The 17,403-nt window shown below is 43.8% G+C and overlaps 2 protein-coding genes across 2 annotated transcripts in view; both read left to right on the forward strand.

Moving 5' to 3' along the window:
• MCOLN2 (mucolipin TRP cation channel 2) overlaps positions 1-7,427 on the forward strand; it is an 89,404-nt gene extending 81,977 nt beyond the window's left edge. The window contains exon 15 of the mRNA XM_070786200.1: positions 6,832-7,427. The gene's annotated coding sequence lies outside the window, so the exon portion shown is untranslated. The remainder of the gene's footprint in view (positions 1-6,831) is intronic.
• A 976-nt stretch (positions 7,428-8,403) lies between these two features.
• The window catches only part of LPAR3 (lysophosphatidic acid receptor 3), an 83,780-nt gene continuing 74,780 nt past the window's right edge, over positions 8,404-17,403 (forward strand). The window contains exon 1 of the mRNA XM_019957189.2: positions 8,404-8,558. The gene's annotated coding sequence lies outside the window, so the exon portion shown is untranslated. The remainder of the gene's footprint in view (positions 8,559-17,403) is intronic.

The raw sequence follows: 17,403 nt of genomic DNA on the forward strand, positions 1-17,403 counted from the left end.
GTTGAGCATAGTAGAGCATACTAAAGTTTTTGAGTCTGACACAAAGTCTTCAAAGTTATAGCTACTTTAATTAATATAGTCTCCTATGATAAAGTTCTATAAAATGTCTTTTTTAAACTTTTTGGCTTTCACAATATTTAGCTATTTAATATTTATTCCTACATACATGAATCATTATTCTTATTAATATTCATGCTTCTGTCATTGTTCTTTACCTCCACTGTATTCATTCCCACCACAATACAACATTATCAAAGTAAGCTACGTCCCAGAAATTAAAAGGAAGCCGAGAATTGAGCTTCTTGAAAAAAATATTCAATTATAGGAAAATAATTTATTATGACATTTTCTTGTCTGTTAGGGAAAAATATTTATTAATGATTGCAAGCCCAGTATAAAATTATGTGATGTGATTATTACAATGTGCTTCTTTCATAAAAGCATAGAATCCTATTGTATTTTATATTAAATTCTTTGGTTTAAAACTTCTCCACATTGAAAATTTCTCTTGATCTTCTATTTTGAATGAATCAATCCTCTGTTTTAAATGGACTAAAGGTTAATCGCTCAAATCACTTCTGGAGTCCATTCATATCTTAGTCTTTTGTGTTATTATTCAAATTATACAAAAACATTAAATATTAACCCAGCCAGTGGCTATGAAATCCAGTTGAAACAATCAATCCTGGAGATAAGAATGTTAGGGTCATATTACAGCATTCTTTTGCAAAACAGGGAAAAATATTTAGTGCATGGAATGCAGAAAATTCTAACAAGATTTATTTACAACTGTTTGCTTTTCCTTTTTCAGGTTTACTAGAATAAATATTTGTGCAGCTGAAAGTGTTGCTGGTAGCAGGTCCTTGATGGCTTCTCAGGGCAAATATGTAGTGGTAGCTTGAGTGTCAGGGTTGGGAGTAGAAGCTGGCCTATTACATAAGGCGTTCTCATTGTCTATGCATGGCTTCAGCTTTGCCTGCCTCCACCCTTAGCACCTCACTGTGGCTGGATACATGCAACCTCCATGATGTACTCTTCAAGTTATCTTGGTGTCATATGTACACATTTCTCAGAATGCAAACTTAGGCAGGCAGTCATGTAACTATTTTTCTGAAAGTGTATCTAAAATCTACCTTGAACCTCCTATTTCTATCACTGACAGGCAACTTCATCAGTCTTGGTCATTTGAAGTTAATACTTAGGTTTCTGCCCTTCCCATTTTTTCCCTACTGCAGCAAATAAATCCTGAACAGACTTATTAGTGTCCAAGTGTTGGGGTAGAATGAGTGGGTGATGAACACATGGTCTACCTTCTCTTAAGAGGTAAGTCTTTGGATGCTGGCTCAGTTCCTGGTATACCCACTGCCAGGATTTCCCTTCACGTACTTCTCCATACAGAACTGACTTCAGTGTTGTTCTGTATCAGTCTGGGACCCACAAAAAACGCAAACAATGGGTTCAGTTCCTTCTATGTCTAGCAGTGCTACGTCACCAGTATTGCTGTTCCATTTTCACCACAGCATGGAGCACAGAAGCAAGAGTGTTTCTTACCCGAGTCTCAGATGGACATCAGGGCAGAGTATATGTCTACTTGTATTAATGAGGATTAATTCAGTTATGCTGGGGTGGCAAATGCTCCCCACATCTCAGTGGCTTAAAAGGACAAAGGTTTATTTCTCACTTGTATGTCACTCCTGGGTCAGGCATTGGTACTGCTGGTTCTTGCCCTCTTTACTCCCAGGTCCAGGTTGATGGAACTGACTCTGTCTGGGACACTGCTGATATCAGAGCAGAGGAAGAGAGAACAGGGTAAACTTGGTTCTGGCTAGTAGCACAGCTCACACTTTATTGACCAAAAAAGTCAAATGGATAAGCAGAGAAGTATAATTATTCCCCAGGAAGGGGCAGCTTATGTTTTAAAATAATACAATCTACCACTCTAATCCTGGGTTCATAACCAAAGGGAAGGATCTATTTTTCTCTAATAATTTAGCAGGAGGAATGGTGAGAAGTCAGCACCTTCATGCTCAAGGATATCAGTGTTACTTTTTCTCAAGTTCTCCTCTCCAGCCAAGGAGGACCTTATCTAGTCTTTAGGGAGGATGGTCTGGTTCTTCATCTGTTTTCGTTTAGTTGATTGCTTATGGGGAAATTTTTTTAAGTTCAGTTTCTTTCAGGATTTAGCCCTTTGAAGATTAAGAGCACCCAACTTTTGCAAATCACAAATCTGAGGCCAAGGGACATCTAGTTATTATGGTTTTATAATGTATTTTCATATCTGCTAAACCAATCTAATTACATGGACCACAGCCTTGTCTAACTCCATAAAACTATGAGCCATTCGTGTAGGGCCATCCAAGATGGACAGGTCATAATGGAGAATTCTGACAAAACGTGGTCCACTGGAGAAGGGAATGCCAAACCACTTCAGTATTCTTGCCTTGAGAACTCCATGAATGGTATGAAGAGACAAAAAGATAGGACACTGAAAGATGAATTCCCCAAGTTGGTAGGTGTCAAATATGCTACTGGGGATCAGTGGAGAAATAACTCCAGAAAGAATGAAGAGACAGAACCAAAGCAAAAACAACACCCAGTTGTGGATGCGACTAGTGATGGAAGTAAAGTCTGATGCTATAAAGAACAATATTGCATAGGAACCTGGAATGTTAGGTCCATGAATCAAGGCAAATTGGAAGTGGTCAAACAGGAGATAGTGAGAGTGAACATCGATATTTTAGGAATCAGTGAACTAAAATGGACTGGCATGGGTGAATTTAACTCAGATGAACATTTTATCTACTACTGTGGTCAGAAATCCCTTAGAAGAAATGGAATAGCCATCATAGTCAACAAAAGAGTCTGAAATGCAGTACTTGGATACAATCTCAAAAATGACAGAATGATCTATGTTCGTTTCCAAGGCAAACCATTCAATACCACAGTAATCCAAGTTTATGCCCCAACCAGTAATGCTGAAGAAGCTGAAGTTGAATGGTTCTATGAAGACCTACAAGACCTTCTAGAACTTGCACCAAAAAAGATGTACTTTTCATTATAGGGGACTGGAATGCAAAAGTAGGAAGTCAAGAAATACCTGGAGTATCAGGCACGTTTGACCTTGGAGTAGAAAATGAAGCAGGTCAAAAGCTAACAGAATTTTGCCAAGAGAATGCACTGGTCATAACAAACACCCTCTTCCAACAAGACAAGAGAAGACTCTACACATGGATATCACCAGATGGTCAACACCGAAATCAGATTGATTATATTCTTTGCAGCCAAAGATGGAGAAGCTCTATACAGTCAGCAAAAACAAGACTGGGAGCTGACTGTGGCACAGGCCATGAACTCCTTACTGCCAAATTCAGACTTAAATTGAAGAGAGTAGGGCAAACCACTAGACCATTCAGGTATGACCTAAATCAAATACCTTACAATTATAAAGTAGAAGTGACAAATAGATTCCAGGGATTAGATCTGATAGACAGAGTGCCTGAAGAACTATGAACAGAGGTTCGTTACATTGTACAGGAGGCAGGGATCAAGACCATCCCCAAGAAAAAGAAATGCAAAAAGGCAAAATGGTTGTCTGGGGAGGCCTTACAAATAGCTGTGAATAGAAGAGAAGCAAAAGGCAAAGGAGAAAAGGAAAGATATACCCATTTGAATGCAGAGTTCCATAGAATAGCAGGGAGAGATAAGAAAGCCTTCCTCAGCAATCAATGCAAAGAAATAGAGGAAAACAATATAATGGGAAAGTCTAGAGATCTCTTCAAGAAAATTAGATATACCAAGGGAAGATTTCACGCAACGATGGGCACAATAAAGGACAGAAATGGTATGAACCTAACAGAAGCAGAAGATATTAAGAAAAGGCGGCAAGAATGCACAGAAAAACTATACAAAAAAGATCTTCAAGACCCAGATAATCACAATGGTATAATCACTCACCTAGACCCAGACATCCTGAAATGCAAAGTCAAGTGGGCCTTAGGAAGCATCACTATGAACAAAGCTAGTGGAGGTGATGGAATTCCAGTTGAGCTATTTCAAATCCTAAAAGATGATGCTGTGAAAGTGCTACATTTAATATGCCAGCAAATTTGGACAACTCAGCAGTGGCCACAGGACTGGAAAAGGTCAGTTTTCCTTCCAATCCCAAAGAAAGGCAATGCCAAAGAATGCTCAAACTACTGCACAATTGCACTCTTCTCACACGCTAGTAAAGTAATGCTCAAAATTCTCCAAGCCAGACTTCAACAGTACATGAACTGTGAACTTCCAGATGTCCAAGTTGGATTTAGAAAAGGCAGAGGAACCAGAGATCAAATTGCCAACATCTGCTGGATCATCGAAAATGCAAGAGAGTTCCAGAAAAACATCTACTTCTACTTTATTGACTAGGCCAAAGCCTTTGACTATGTGGACCACAACAAACTGAAAAATACTGAAAGCGATGAGAATGTCAGACCACCTGACCTGCTGCCTTCTGAGAAATCTGTATGCGGGTCAGGAAGCAACAGTTAGAACTGGACATGGAACAACTGACTTGTTCCGAATAAGGAAAGTAGTACATCAAGGCTGTATATTGTCACCCTGCTTATTTAACTTATATGCAGAGTACATCATGCGAAACGCTGGGCTGGAGGAAGCACAAGCTGGAATCAAGATTGCTGGGAGAAATATCAATAACCTCAGATACACAGATGACACCACTCTTATGGGAGAAAGCAAACAAGAACTAAAGAGCCTCTTGATGAAAGTGAAAGAGGAGAGTGAAAAAGTTGGCTTAAAACTCAATATTCAGAAAACGAAGATCATGGCATCTGGTCCCATCACTTCATGGCAAATAGATGGGGAAACAATGGAAACAGTGACAGACTTTATTTTTTGGGGTTTCAAAATCACTGCAGATGATGACTGCGGCCATGAAATTAAAAGACGCTTGCTCCTTAGAAGAAAAGTTATGACCAACCTAGACAGCATATTAAAAAGCAGAGATATTACTTTGCCAACAAAAGTTCGTCTAGTTAAAGCTATGGTTCTTCCAGTAGTCATGTATGGAAGTGAGAGTTGGAATATAAAGAAAGCTGAGCACCGAAGAATTGATGCTTTTGAACTGTGATGTTGAAGAAGACTCTTGAGAGTCCCTTGGACTGCAAGGAGATCCAACCAGTCCATCTTAAAGGAAATCAGTCCTGAATATTCATTGGAAGGACTGATGCTGAAGCTGATTCTCCAATAATTTGGCCACCTGATGTGGAGAACTGACTCATTGGATAAGAGCCTGATGCTGGGAAAAATTGAAGGCGGGAGGATAAGGGGACGACAGAGGATGAGATGGCTGGATGGCATCACGGACTCAATGCACATGAGTTTGAGTAAACTACGGGAGTTGGCGATGGACAGGGAGGAGTGGCATGCTGCAGTCCATGGGGTTGCAAAGAGTTGGACATGACTGTGCAACTGAACTGAACTGAACTGAACTGAAAGCAAGATCCCCATTATGATTTTCAAAATTGGTCACTTGGTACAAGGATAAAAATATGCAGAAGTAAGTAGTGATGGGATCAAAATCTAAGAAGTACTGATATTTTTGAATGATTCATACATACCATATGAGATGGCTTACTCAATTTAAATGAAGTTTAAATTAATGTTGATTTTTGATGTTTTGGTATTTCAGATTATTCCTGTGATTTTCATTATGGCTTTCCACTTGAAGTTACGTGCAGTTGAGAGAGACTCTACATGGCCATCACCTTCCTTGTGCCTTCTCTCTTTTCTTTTCATTTCTTTAGAAATGACCTTTTCTTCAGGCTTTCCTCAAAACCTTCCAGATAAGTTATTTCAGGTACCACTGACATCTCACTTTATAACTTCCATTTCACTTCCTTATTCCGTTCACCTGCTTTAAGCATCATCATTGCTAATTAGGACAGATAAGCAAAATTGAACGGTGATTCAGTTCAGATACTTCCCAAAGGTAAGAAAGACAAATCTATGAGCCCCTGCCCTATACTTGGAGGTCTAAGCTGAGCTGGGGGCAGAGGAACAGGAGCCTCTTTTCATAAATCCTGAGAGGAAGAAGTCCTGCCTGTGTCCTGTTTTGCTTCTCATCATGGCAGCTGGCTGACCTGGTTTTAGTTTTGTTTGCTTATTTATTTACTTTGCAGCATTTATTCCCTGCCAAGTAAATGCTGGCTGACACAAGTTCTCCAAGGTCATAATTGTTCTTCCAGCCATCACTACTCCATTCTATCAAGTATTGTAGAATCCATCCCCTACACTGGCCTGCCTTTCCCCTCATAGAAACAATGTTATAAATCTTTGGGTCTCCAGGAACATAAACTAGACCAGTTTGTATACAGGAAGCTGATCAGCAAATGTTTGTTGAAAAAGTTTTGAATGATTTTCCAGCCAGTGATCTTTAAGGCAAAGTATATCCTCAGGCTTTGTGTTTACCATTTTTTGCTGTTAATTTTAATTTGGTTTTACTGATTAAAATTTTTTTTTTTTTTTTTTAGAAAAGTGAGACACTCTAGGCCCTACAAGGATTTACAGAATCTGGTGGATAATCCCTCCAAAAAACTAGAATTTAGAGCCACATTTGTCTCTTTACTTGCCCTTTGTGTTCTGTCTCCTTTTTCCTGTTCCTGCCTATAGGTCAATAAACTAGCTGTTCTTCCTGCCCCATTCCCTCTGCATATCTTTCTCGCATCACTTCCTTGTCTTCTGCTCAGATTTATTAAAAACCATCTAGTTAGAATGTCTTTTTCCTGTTGCAACACAGTTCACCATCTTTCCTTCTCCTTTCTCCCTTTTAAGGATTCATACATCAAAGGTAATCACATCTGGCCTACAAGATCCCTGTTCCACTTTGCGTTGCTCCAGTTCAGGAAGTTCCCAAGTTACAACATAATGAGTTGCCAAAATCCCTTTGCTAATAAGTTGGTTGGAACTTGGAACAAATTTCCCAGCAAAAAGAAGGCTCTAAGTGGTGTTTACAGTTCCCAGTCCAGCCTACAAGTTACTCACTCAACATACTACAGATTTATTGAGTCAAGCATTTGGTAAGTGCTGGTGGTTGAGAATTTTTGTGTTTACCACATTGCCCTTCAGCACTGTTATTTGAGTTGAGCTGTTCCCTCCCCTGGCCTCATACTCATATATATCGTCTGCAAGAGTTTTGCTTGTTCCGGTAAACATGATCTTTAGCACTAACTACAAGTTGTATCTCTCTATATACAATTCATCTGTAAGACAGCACAGTCGTTTTCTGCACACCCAGAAGAAGCAACAATATTTTGGGCACATGTTGATGAACGTATAACCCAATCTCTATGAAAGTTTGAAGCACACTAGGCTGTCATGGCCTACAGGATGAGATCCATTGCATAAAGAATAAAACATTATTATTTTCAGAGGAAGCAGAATTTCTTTAATGGTAAGAGGGAAGTTATCATTCAGATTGTTTCCTGGGATATGGTTCCTAGTTAGCATACAAAAGGGCCCGATATCAGCATCGAATGATGAGTGAAAGAATGGATGAATGAATGGCAAAGGGTTACAGGAAGACATCTCCGCTTCTGTCTGGGTTTCCCAAGGTTTTGAAGTATGAGGAGGAAGGACCTCACTTCACCGTATTTCCCTCCTGTGTGGTCACTGGGAAAACGCGACTCTGCACGTCTGTGCCCTTTTTGCTTTGCAGACTTTAGAGAGAACAAAGTCTTCATGACAAACATTGTTTTACTTTGCACCTTCCTTCTTTACCAAAGGTGGGTCAATGGAGGCTTTATATTTCAGCTTTGAGAAACAGTATCCAAGACTCTTGACCCCAAGAGGCCCAGAATTCTCTTACAAGAAATTTAAATATTTTTTGTTCCCTGTTGCAATAAACAGGTGCCTAGGAAAAGGCCCCGAATCAAATGTCTGTAAACACCCTTAGCTTCTGGGACTGCCTGCTCCCTTAAAGGGCTTTGGGATTCGAGTTTTAGAGCAAGCGGCCAGCTGCCTCCCACGTGGTCTGTACTTTCCTGAAGCCACTTCAAAGGAATCTCTCCCCGCAGAATGAGGAGAGGTACAGGGGGACAGTGCTTTAATACAGGGCTCCAAGCTATGGCTCTGTAGGGCCTGTGGGTGCTAGGGGTCCTTCAATGAGTGCCATCTCCTGGAGGCCGGTCGCACTCCTGAGGACCAGTCCCAGGCAGAAGGGCATCTGCAGAAGAGCCCCGAGCGCCGATCCGTGCCTCGCCGGTGGGGGGCGCTCTCCCGTGGGAACAGTCGGGCCGGGCGGAGCGGGAGAGGCGGAGCTGGGCGGGACGCGGACCCTCCGCCCCCTGGGCGCCGCCCCTCGCTCTGCCAAACTTTGGGTTCCCAGCGGGTCTAAGCGGCCACTGGAGAGGAGGCGCGCCGCCGCCCGCCCGCCCGCCCGCCGCGTCCTCCGCCGCTGCTAGCGCTCGGCCCCCGGTCGCCCGTCGCGCTCGGCCCCGAGGGCATGCGGCAGCAGCAGCGGTCCCGGTTCCCGGGCTCGGCGGCGCGGGCGAGCGTGAGCGGTGAGTGGGGCGCGGAGCTCGGGGAGGGTTCCCGGAGCTGCAGCCGGCCGGGCCGCGTGGGGAGGTCGGGGCGCATCTCTGCCGGGCCCAGCCCGCGGCTTTTTTGGGTTGCCTGACGTCTAGCCCGGACCCCAAACCTATTCCATGTACCTTGGACAGACCTCTTTGGGCGACGTGGAGCACATCTTGCCCTTTCCGCCTTCCTTTTTTCCCTGCTAGGAGTAAAAAGCCGTCGGGATGCAGAATCCGCGCTGCGTCCTTGCCTGCTGTGAGCTGGTGGGCTGGGCTCAGAGGAGCGGAGAGCCGGGCGCAGGTTCCGCTGGCTTTGCACAGGTGCTTCTTTTCCAAACTCGATCTTGCAGCCGTCGATGGTGAACTTAGGTTCTCCCGTAGAGCCCACAGATAGAACCTTTTCCAGCCATCAACTCCTCCCGGGAGTGGCGGTGTGTTAGTTAGGGAACAGTTCGAACCATGCGAGGTATCCAAAGATTTGGGAAATGGTTATTATGAATTCACTAGTAACTCTGTCAGGGGCAGTGCTTTGAGAGTAAGTGAAGGTCCTGACGGTCCCCCTCACCACCTGCAGACAAAAGTGCTTTGTTCTGTAGCAGTGTTACTTTATTGCTTTCCTTCAACAAGTTACAACTACCTAAAATTGCTTAGAAATTTCTCAAGCAAATACTTTGAGGAGTGACTGTGCTATTGGAAACAGTTTAGTTTTATTAAGGGAATCATTAAAACTGCCCCCAAAATATGTGGGTCATTTTTAAACGGCATTTTCCATGAAATGTTACTTGTTACTGTCACTGCGGTGCGTTTCACCCCCCCTACTTCTTTGCTGCCCTGGGTATTACCTGGCTTTGGGATATTATTTTAGAAGTTAAGAGCTTCTTTCAGCTTCTCACGGCTCCTACTTTTGTAAGTCAGAGAATAAAGTAAATGCCAGTCACAGGTGATCCCTCTTCACCAGTCGGTTATTATTTCATGCACTGCACAGCATGTCATCAATGCATGACCTTTTGTATTGCTAAGGAGAGTTACTGGGTTTTCCAGTGAGCTACTTAATCAGGGGTTGCTAACCTTGCTTCCGATGAGGAATTTCATCCAATTTTGTGTGTTCTGATCCAGTGAATAGAATTTTCCTTTTTTTGAACAGAAGTGATAGTTAGAAACACACCACTTCTGCTCTACTAACACCATGCTTGTCCAAACAAAGTGGGCTGTTCTAAAATACACCGCAAGCAACCCCTGCCAGTGAGGTTTCTATACTTGAGATAAGCTTCTGGAGGTGTCTCTTGTACCATGCGACTGTATATATCATATAGTGATATCCAGTCATCTGGACATAACATATTCATTGTTATGTCAATATAAGTACCAAGTGCGTGCGTGTGTGGTATGCGTGCTTAGGCATATCCGACTCTTTGCAGCTCCATTGACTGTTGCCTGCCAGGTTCCTCTGTCCGTCCATGGGATTCTCCAGGCAAGAATACTGGAGTGGGTTGCCATTCCCTTTACCAGGGGTTCCTCCCAACCCAGGGATCGAGCCCATGTCTCTTATGTCTCCTGCATTGGCAGATAGGTTCTTTACCACCAGCGCTACCTGGGAAGTCCATATAAGTACCAAGTACCTAGAAAAACAGATTATTTGAACACATTTTTCAAGTTTTATATTTTTGTCTTTAGAATTCAAAACTTTGTAGCTTTAACTCTAAGTAACACATTTCTTTTCTGAATCTTACAGATGCATGAATAGTAGTTACCAGTCTCTTTATATTATTAGGTCAGGTCTAGTTAAATATCTAGGTTTCCCTGGTGGCTCAGTGGTAGAGTCTGTCTGCCAACACAGGAGACTTGGGTTTGATCCCTGCCTCAGGAAGAATCCCTGGAGAAGGAAATGGCAACCCACTGGGAAATCCTATGGACAGAGGAGCCTGGTGGGCTACAGTCCATGGGGTCACAAAGAGTTGAATAGGACTTAGTGACTAAAGAACAATTTACATATCTGGATGATTTACAAGGTGTTTAATTGAGCAGATCTACGTATGTTTTCTACAAATGAAGACTAAAATGAAAACATTTCAAAATGGGATAATTTTCCATTTATGTTCATCAGAACCTATTTGAAAATCTACATGCTAATCCTCTCTCATTTTTCCAAAACATATAGACACAGAGGAACCCCTGCACACATAGCACCATAGCCACTTAGCGGTCAAGGCACACACCCTCAAAGTGGTGCACCCATGCCCGAGGCTGGCTGCCTCTCCGCCAGGTTTTTCATCTTGGAGCAAAAATCCACCATAATCTAAGCCTAGCGTCTGATTTCTTTGGGCTGTGGCTGGGGGAATCATTGTAACTCGAATGGGAATTGCTATAACTCAAATTACCCATTAGCCATTCTCTGTGGAGTATACATTAATTCAAGATGCTTTCTGGACTGTGATTATACCCAACAGAGTGGTTAAGTCTGATTGCAAGGTTCTAAATGGCAGAGCCCAGGCCCAGGGCATTATTACTGTGGTGTAAAGAGAAGAGCTGGGCTTTGCAGTCAGACCAGCCTTTGTTCCAGGCCAGGCTTTGCGACTATGAATACTTTGCTTCACCTCTCTAATTTCCTTGTCTGTAAAAATGAAGATTATATCCACCTCCCAAGATGAAAAGAGAAAGCACTTAGTGGGGTCTTGATGTATAGAAGTACTCCTTAAATGTTGGCTGCCCCCTTTCCCTCCTGCTGCTAAGTCGCTTCAGTCGTGTCCAACTCTGCGCGACACCATAGACGGCAGCCCACCAGGCTCTGCCATCGCTGGGATTTTCCAGGCAAGAACACTAAAGTATTGACATTTCTATAAACATGCTGCTAATGTACATTGTACTGGTTAGAGTGCAAAGAGAGATTCCCAAGTCCTGAGTGACTTAGAGATGTTCTTCTCACTTCTCTTACTCATTTTCCTGCTTCCTCGCCATGGCCCTTTTATTCTTCTGTCCATTGTTTCTCCTGAAGATACTGAGCTGCCCCCTCTCTGACCTTTGTCCCTCATCCGGGATTCTTTGTGTATGTGGAGGAATCCCCTGGAACTTAGTCCTGCCGTGGCTGGGAAAGGTGGAGGTGAGGGGCGCAGAGCTGAGTGAAAGCCCCAAGAGCTTGTGCCCTTACAGTGCTGGGTTAGAGAGGCAGTTTGGTGTACAGGGGTCTGAGTTCTAACCCCAGCCACACTTGAGTGAACTCTTGTGACCTTGAATAAATTGTGTATCATCTTTGAATCAGTTTTCTCATTTGCACAATGGGGATAATGATTCTTTTTCTAGCTACCTGCATTGGTTGTGTTGGGTCCCATTAAATCAGGTATGCAGAAGAGCTTTGTGCCCGGCCAGGGTCACATAACGGAGAAGGCAATGGCAACCCACTCCAGTACTCTTGCCTGGAAAATCCCGTGGACGGAGGAGCCTGGAAGGCTGCAGTCCCTGGGGTCGCTGAGGGTCGGACACGACTGAGTGACTTCACTTTAACGCATTGGAGAAGGAAATGGCAACCCACTCCAGTGTTCTTGCCTGGAGAATCCCAGGGACGGGGGAGCCTGGTGCGCTGCCGTCTACGGGGTTGCACAGGATCTGACACGACTGAAGTGACTTAGCAATAGCAGGGTCACATAACTATTGGAATTAAAGAGGCAGGGCCTCCAGATATGGGGCAGACAGGCTGTAGGGGTGGGAGGATCTCCACATGGGTGTTGGACATGCTGAGTGAACTTGCTGCCTCCTCAAGGAAGAAATCCTGCCAAAGGCTGCAAGATTGCTCCATGGGAAATATGAGAGGAAGAGAAATTTCAGGACCAAGATTACCTAACATTGTGTGATCGAAGGTGCAGGGCAAAGGTCCAAAGAAGTTTTCATTCCATCTTAGAATTACCTGTGCTGTCTGCTCATCTCAGTTCTTAGTAGACAGAAACATAGAGTTAACTAACCAGCCAGTGAGTCAGAGCAGAGTGGTACTGGCGATCATCAGACATTAAATTGGGGTGCCCTATCCTGTCCCTGGGCTTCCCAGGTAGCACCGGTGGTGAAGGACCAGCCGGCCAATGAAGGAGACAGAAGAGATGTGGGTTGATCCCTGGGTCAGGAAGATTGTCTGGAGGAGGGCATGGCAACCCACTCCAGTGTTCTCGCCTGGAGAATCCCATGGACACAGGAACCTGGTGGGCTACAGTCCATGGGGTCGCAGAGAGTTGGACACTACTGAAGCAACCTAGCAGGATGCACAAGCCATCCTCCCTGGCCTATGCCTACTTGGTAACTTGAGTCTCCAAGGCTTACTCTGCAAAGCACTAAACCACTCAAGGCATTCCCCGTCCTACCCCAAACAATTAAGCTTATCATTTAATTCAGTCTGAAAGGTGTGTGTTGCTCTCTGTCTGGCTTGCCTGGTGAGCCAGGAGAACAGAGCCCAGTGAAAGGAAAGTCTCACTTCCTGGCTTGTACCCCCTCTTCCCTCTCCAGGCTGATGTCTTCATCCTTATTGCTCTTCATCTCCTGGCCTGGCCTCTGTGGCCCCAACCCCTAGCCTCTTGTCCCATCAGCCTACTGCCTTGAACTCCTCGCTTGCCTGTTCCCCTCCCTGCTCCCGTGGACCTTGCCTCCCATCCTCAGATGTGAATTATTCATACAGCCAGGTCTGGGCCAGACTGAGAGTCACTCTGAAAAACAGCCTGCCGCACCCCTTCCTAACGATGTTAGTCAGCCCCTGAAATTACTCATCAGCTCTCCTGTGTCTTTATTGCTCCCTGGATGTTTGGCTGGAGGACCTACTAGCCCTGGTTGATTCAGCCTTGTGCAGCCTGATATGGCATCATCAGGGTGGCTTGGCAGGTGGCAGGGATGGGTTGAAGGGCATTTTATCTCCTCCATAAGTGCCACTAGTTTGCCCAAAGGCTCTCCAAACAAATATGCAATCTGAATAAAAGCAGTGTGCTTGCTTTGTAAATGCACCTTTAAGGCCATTCCCCTGGTCTCCCCTTTTAGTCTTGCTGCCTCCAGACCCCTCTTTTTCAGAAAGGCTTGAGCTGTCCCCAGATGGACTCAGAGCATGTAAATCAAAGGTGGGCAGTAGAGTCCATCACAGACGTTCACTTCCCAAAGGGAGCTAGAATCCAATGTTAAGGCTCAGAGCCCTTGAAAGTAACTAGTTGTTGAAGATCAAAGCAAGGCACTGGGTATAGAACATCCCTGAATAATTCGCCTCCTGCCCTGGTTGATTTCTAATAGGTCAATCCTTTGAATAGGAACCCTCTCCCTGAACTAAACTGTCATATGGATCTGGCAAGGAGAAAATAAGTATAATCTTTTTCTATATCCCCATGGCATTAGGCGGAGAAGGCAATGGCACCCCACTCCAGTATTCTTCCCTGGAAAATCCCAGGGACAGAGGACCCTGGTGGGCTGCCGTCTGTGGGGTCACACAGAGTCGGATACGACTGAAGCAACTTGGCAGCAGCAGCAGCATGGCATTAGGATTAGTCAGGGTTCTCCAAAGAATGGAACCAATGGGATAGCTATTTATAAGAGGGTGTTTGTTTCAAGAATTGACGTAGGGTCATGGAGGCTGAGAAGTCACACAGTCTTGCCATCTGCAAACTAAAGAACCAGCAAAGCAGGTAGTGTAATTCAGTCTGAGTCTGAAGGCCTGGGAATAGAAGCGCTGATGTCTGAGGACAGGAGGAGATGTTATCCCAGCTCAGACAACAGGGAATATTGGCTCTTCTGCCTCCTTTTTGCTCTATTCAGTCTCTCAGCAGACTGGATGATACTCAGCCACTTTGCTTGAGGATCATCTTCTTTACTCAGTCTACAGATCCAAATGCTAATCTCTTCTAGAACCACCCTCATGGCACACTTACTTACCAGCTACGTGGGCATCCCTTAACCCAGTCAAGTTGCACATAACAATAATCCTTGCATCACCAAACCAGGAAGTTGCCATTGTTACAACAGTACCATCCAATCCACAAAGCCCACGCATATTTCATCAAGAGTCCCCCAGATGTCTCTTTTTTTCCTGCCTGATTTGGGATTCATGTTAAATTTGTCATATTGTTTTCTAGAATAGTTACTCAGACTTTCCCTTTCCTAAAGCCCTTGCAGTTATACAGGTCTTGCATACAGTAGATGACTCTCAGACTGGGTCTGGCCAGCATTTCTTCCCAACCAGACTTGAGCATATGTTCTTGGCAGGATGCTCTGCTCTTCTCAGCACATCACATTAGAAGATACACAATATCAGCCTATCCACCACTGGAATTTTGGCCCTAATTACCTGATTATGTTGGTGTCTGCCACATCTCCCCACCTTCAATTCACCATTTTTCCCTTTGAAATATATTGGTGTTTGTGGAGAGGCATTCTGAGATTATTCTAATAGCCTGTTCCTCATTAAACCTCTACCTAAAGCCTTATTGGGATTCCCTGATAGCTCAGTTGGTAAGAATCCGCCTGCAATGCAGGAGACCCCGGTTTGATCCCTGGGTCGGGAAGATCCACTGGAGAAGGGATAGGCTACCCACTCCAGTATTCTTGGGCTTCCCTTGTGGCTCAGCTTGTAAAGAATCTACCTGCAATGCGGGAGACCTGGGTTCAATCCCTGGATTTGGAAGATCCCCTGGAGAAGGGAAAGACTACCCACTCCAGTATTCTGGCTTGGAGAATTCCATGGACTGTAAAGTCCATGGGGTTGACGAACAGTCAGACATGACTTTTTATTCTTCCCTGCTGACTTCTGCCAGAATCAGCTACCTCTCTGAAGGTTGCCAAATGGTGATTCTTTAGTTCCATTACTCCTTTCACATTTGTTAGTTGGCATTCAATTATAAGGAAGAACTTTCTTTCTCCTTCATGCATTTATTCATTATATTAGGACGTATTTGTGGATTCTTTTTGAATACAATATGTTGAGATCTCATACTATCATTAGTTATTTTGATGCTCAAATTGTTCTCAGTTTGACCAGTTGAGAGTCCCTCTGAACTTGCTCCTTTGTCCTTTTGGCATCTTTATCATTCACTGAGCATTTTAAAGTTTTCTGTCATCACGAGCTATCTCAGGCTTATCTTGTACTTTCCCTGACCTGGTTAGTCATCCCTTTTGGTAGAGAATGGTATTTAGAAAACAAGATATGGAAGGTTGGTGTGCCATTGTTACTGGGGTATTGTTGCTTTAGATCTCTCAGAGGACAAACTAGGAAATATATGTATATATATATATACATTTATATATTGTCTACATAAGGCCATATATTATAAAATCATGAGTTCATACTAAGACCTCCAATTCCAATCCAACACCCAAGGATCTTTCTAGTCTTACCTGTTTATATATTTCTACATATCATCTCTGGCAGTTAGAAACTTGACTCCCATTGCCTTCAGTATTTTTACTTATTTGTTCAAAGTAGCTCATCTCTCAGCCACAAAGGCCATCCTGCTTCCCCTGTGTCCACCTCTCTTCCCACTGCTGCCTGTCTTTGACTGCCAGGCCTGTTAGCTCAGGCATGTGTGCAGCTTTATTATCAGCCTCCAATCCCTCCAGCTCCCTATGGTTCCCCAACTATAGCCCATTCTTCCTTGCAACTCCCCAGACTCCCTTTCATCATAACTGCATTCTCAGCCACCTGCTGGCCCCTCAGTTCTGGGGAGGGAAGAAAAGAGAAGGTAGAGAAAGAGAGAAGATAGGAATGATAGAAAGCAAAAAGAGAAATAGTATATACATTTTAAAAAGTTTCCATGGGTTGATATTAGGTCAACACTAGCCTTTCTTAGTTAAGTTCTAATCTAACTTCGGTAGTCAGATAATTGATGTCTGTGGCCTAGTTCAGCTGGTAAACTCTGTTGAGATGATGGGGAAGGTAAAATTCGTTAGGAGAAACTATTTCTTAAATTATATGATTCAACATGTTAGAAGTAAACTGAGTTGCTTGCTCTTCTGAGTTTTCTCTGAAGGAGGCAAACTAATTAATTGTTGCTATTTTCTATCTGTACTTAGAGTTTTAGCCATTTTCATTTGATAATAGATTTTCCCCATAAACTCTTGTCAAAAATTCCAAGTAGAGATACATTTACAAATTTTATTGACATTTACCACAATCATATTATATTACTTCTAGAATCACTAAATGCTTGCAAAAGGCATTAATGTCATTACAAAAACCAAATCTGCATATTTTATTTCTCATGGGGTTAGAGGATTAACTACTGAAAAAAAAGAGGCTGCAGTGGTCAGAGTGGTGAAAAGAGCCCTGGGCTCAAAGGATGAGAGCTGGTCAGAGTGAATCAGTGTCTCCTGGTTTTACTTTTCTCCTCTGTGAGAAGGAGAAAGCTATCCTGCCCATCTCACCATGGGCTCAATGGGAAGAGACATGAACTCACCTCGAAAACTGCTCATTGGTCTTTTAATGAATATATTTGGATGGGTTACTCCAAGATCCAAAGTGGTAGAGGAAGTGTAGTGAAATTATTAGAAGATTAAACATGGGGTTTAATTTCATCGGGTGAAGATTAAACACCCAGCTGGCTAAACTCCATTTATACTTTTTCTCTGGGGCTGCATGTTTCCAACTGGTAGTGAGAAACACCAGTTAGTGACCCTGGACAGGGTGGTAGAGGGGAGACGTCTTGAGGTTGTAACGCCAGTGACCCACCCAGCCTGAGGGAGGGATTTCCTCCTTTGATCTTCCCTCCCTGGTCTCTCTTGGGATCCCCGCCCCCACCTGTCGGGAACAGACTTGCCCTGTTGCTTTACTGGACTTGTCTGACGCCTCTGGACCTGGAAGTGGGCTGAGAACTTTACACTGGCTGTT

Source organism: Bos indicus, chromosome 3, assembly GCF_029378745.1.
Source record: "Bos indicus isolate NIAB-ARS_2022 breed Sahiwal x Tharparkar chromosome 3, NIAB-ARS_B.indTharparkar_mat_pri_1.0, whole genome shotgun sequence".
Classification (NCBI taxonomy): Eukaryota; Metazoa; Chordata; class Mammalia; order Artiodactyla; family Bovidae; genus Bos; species Bos indicus.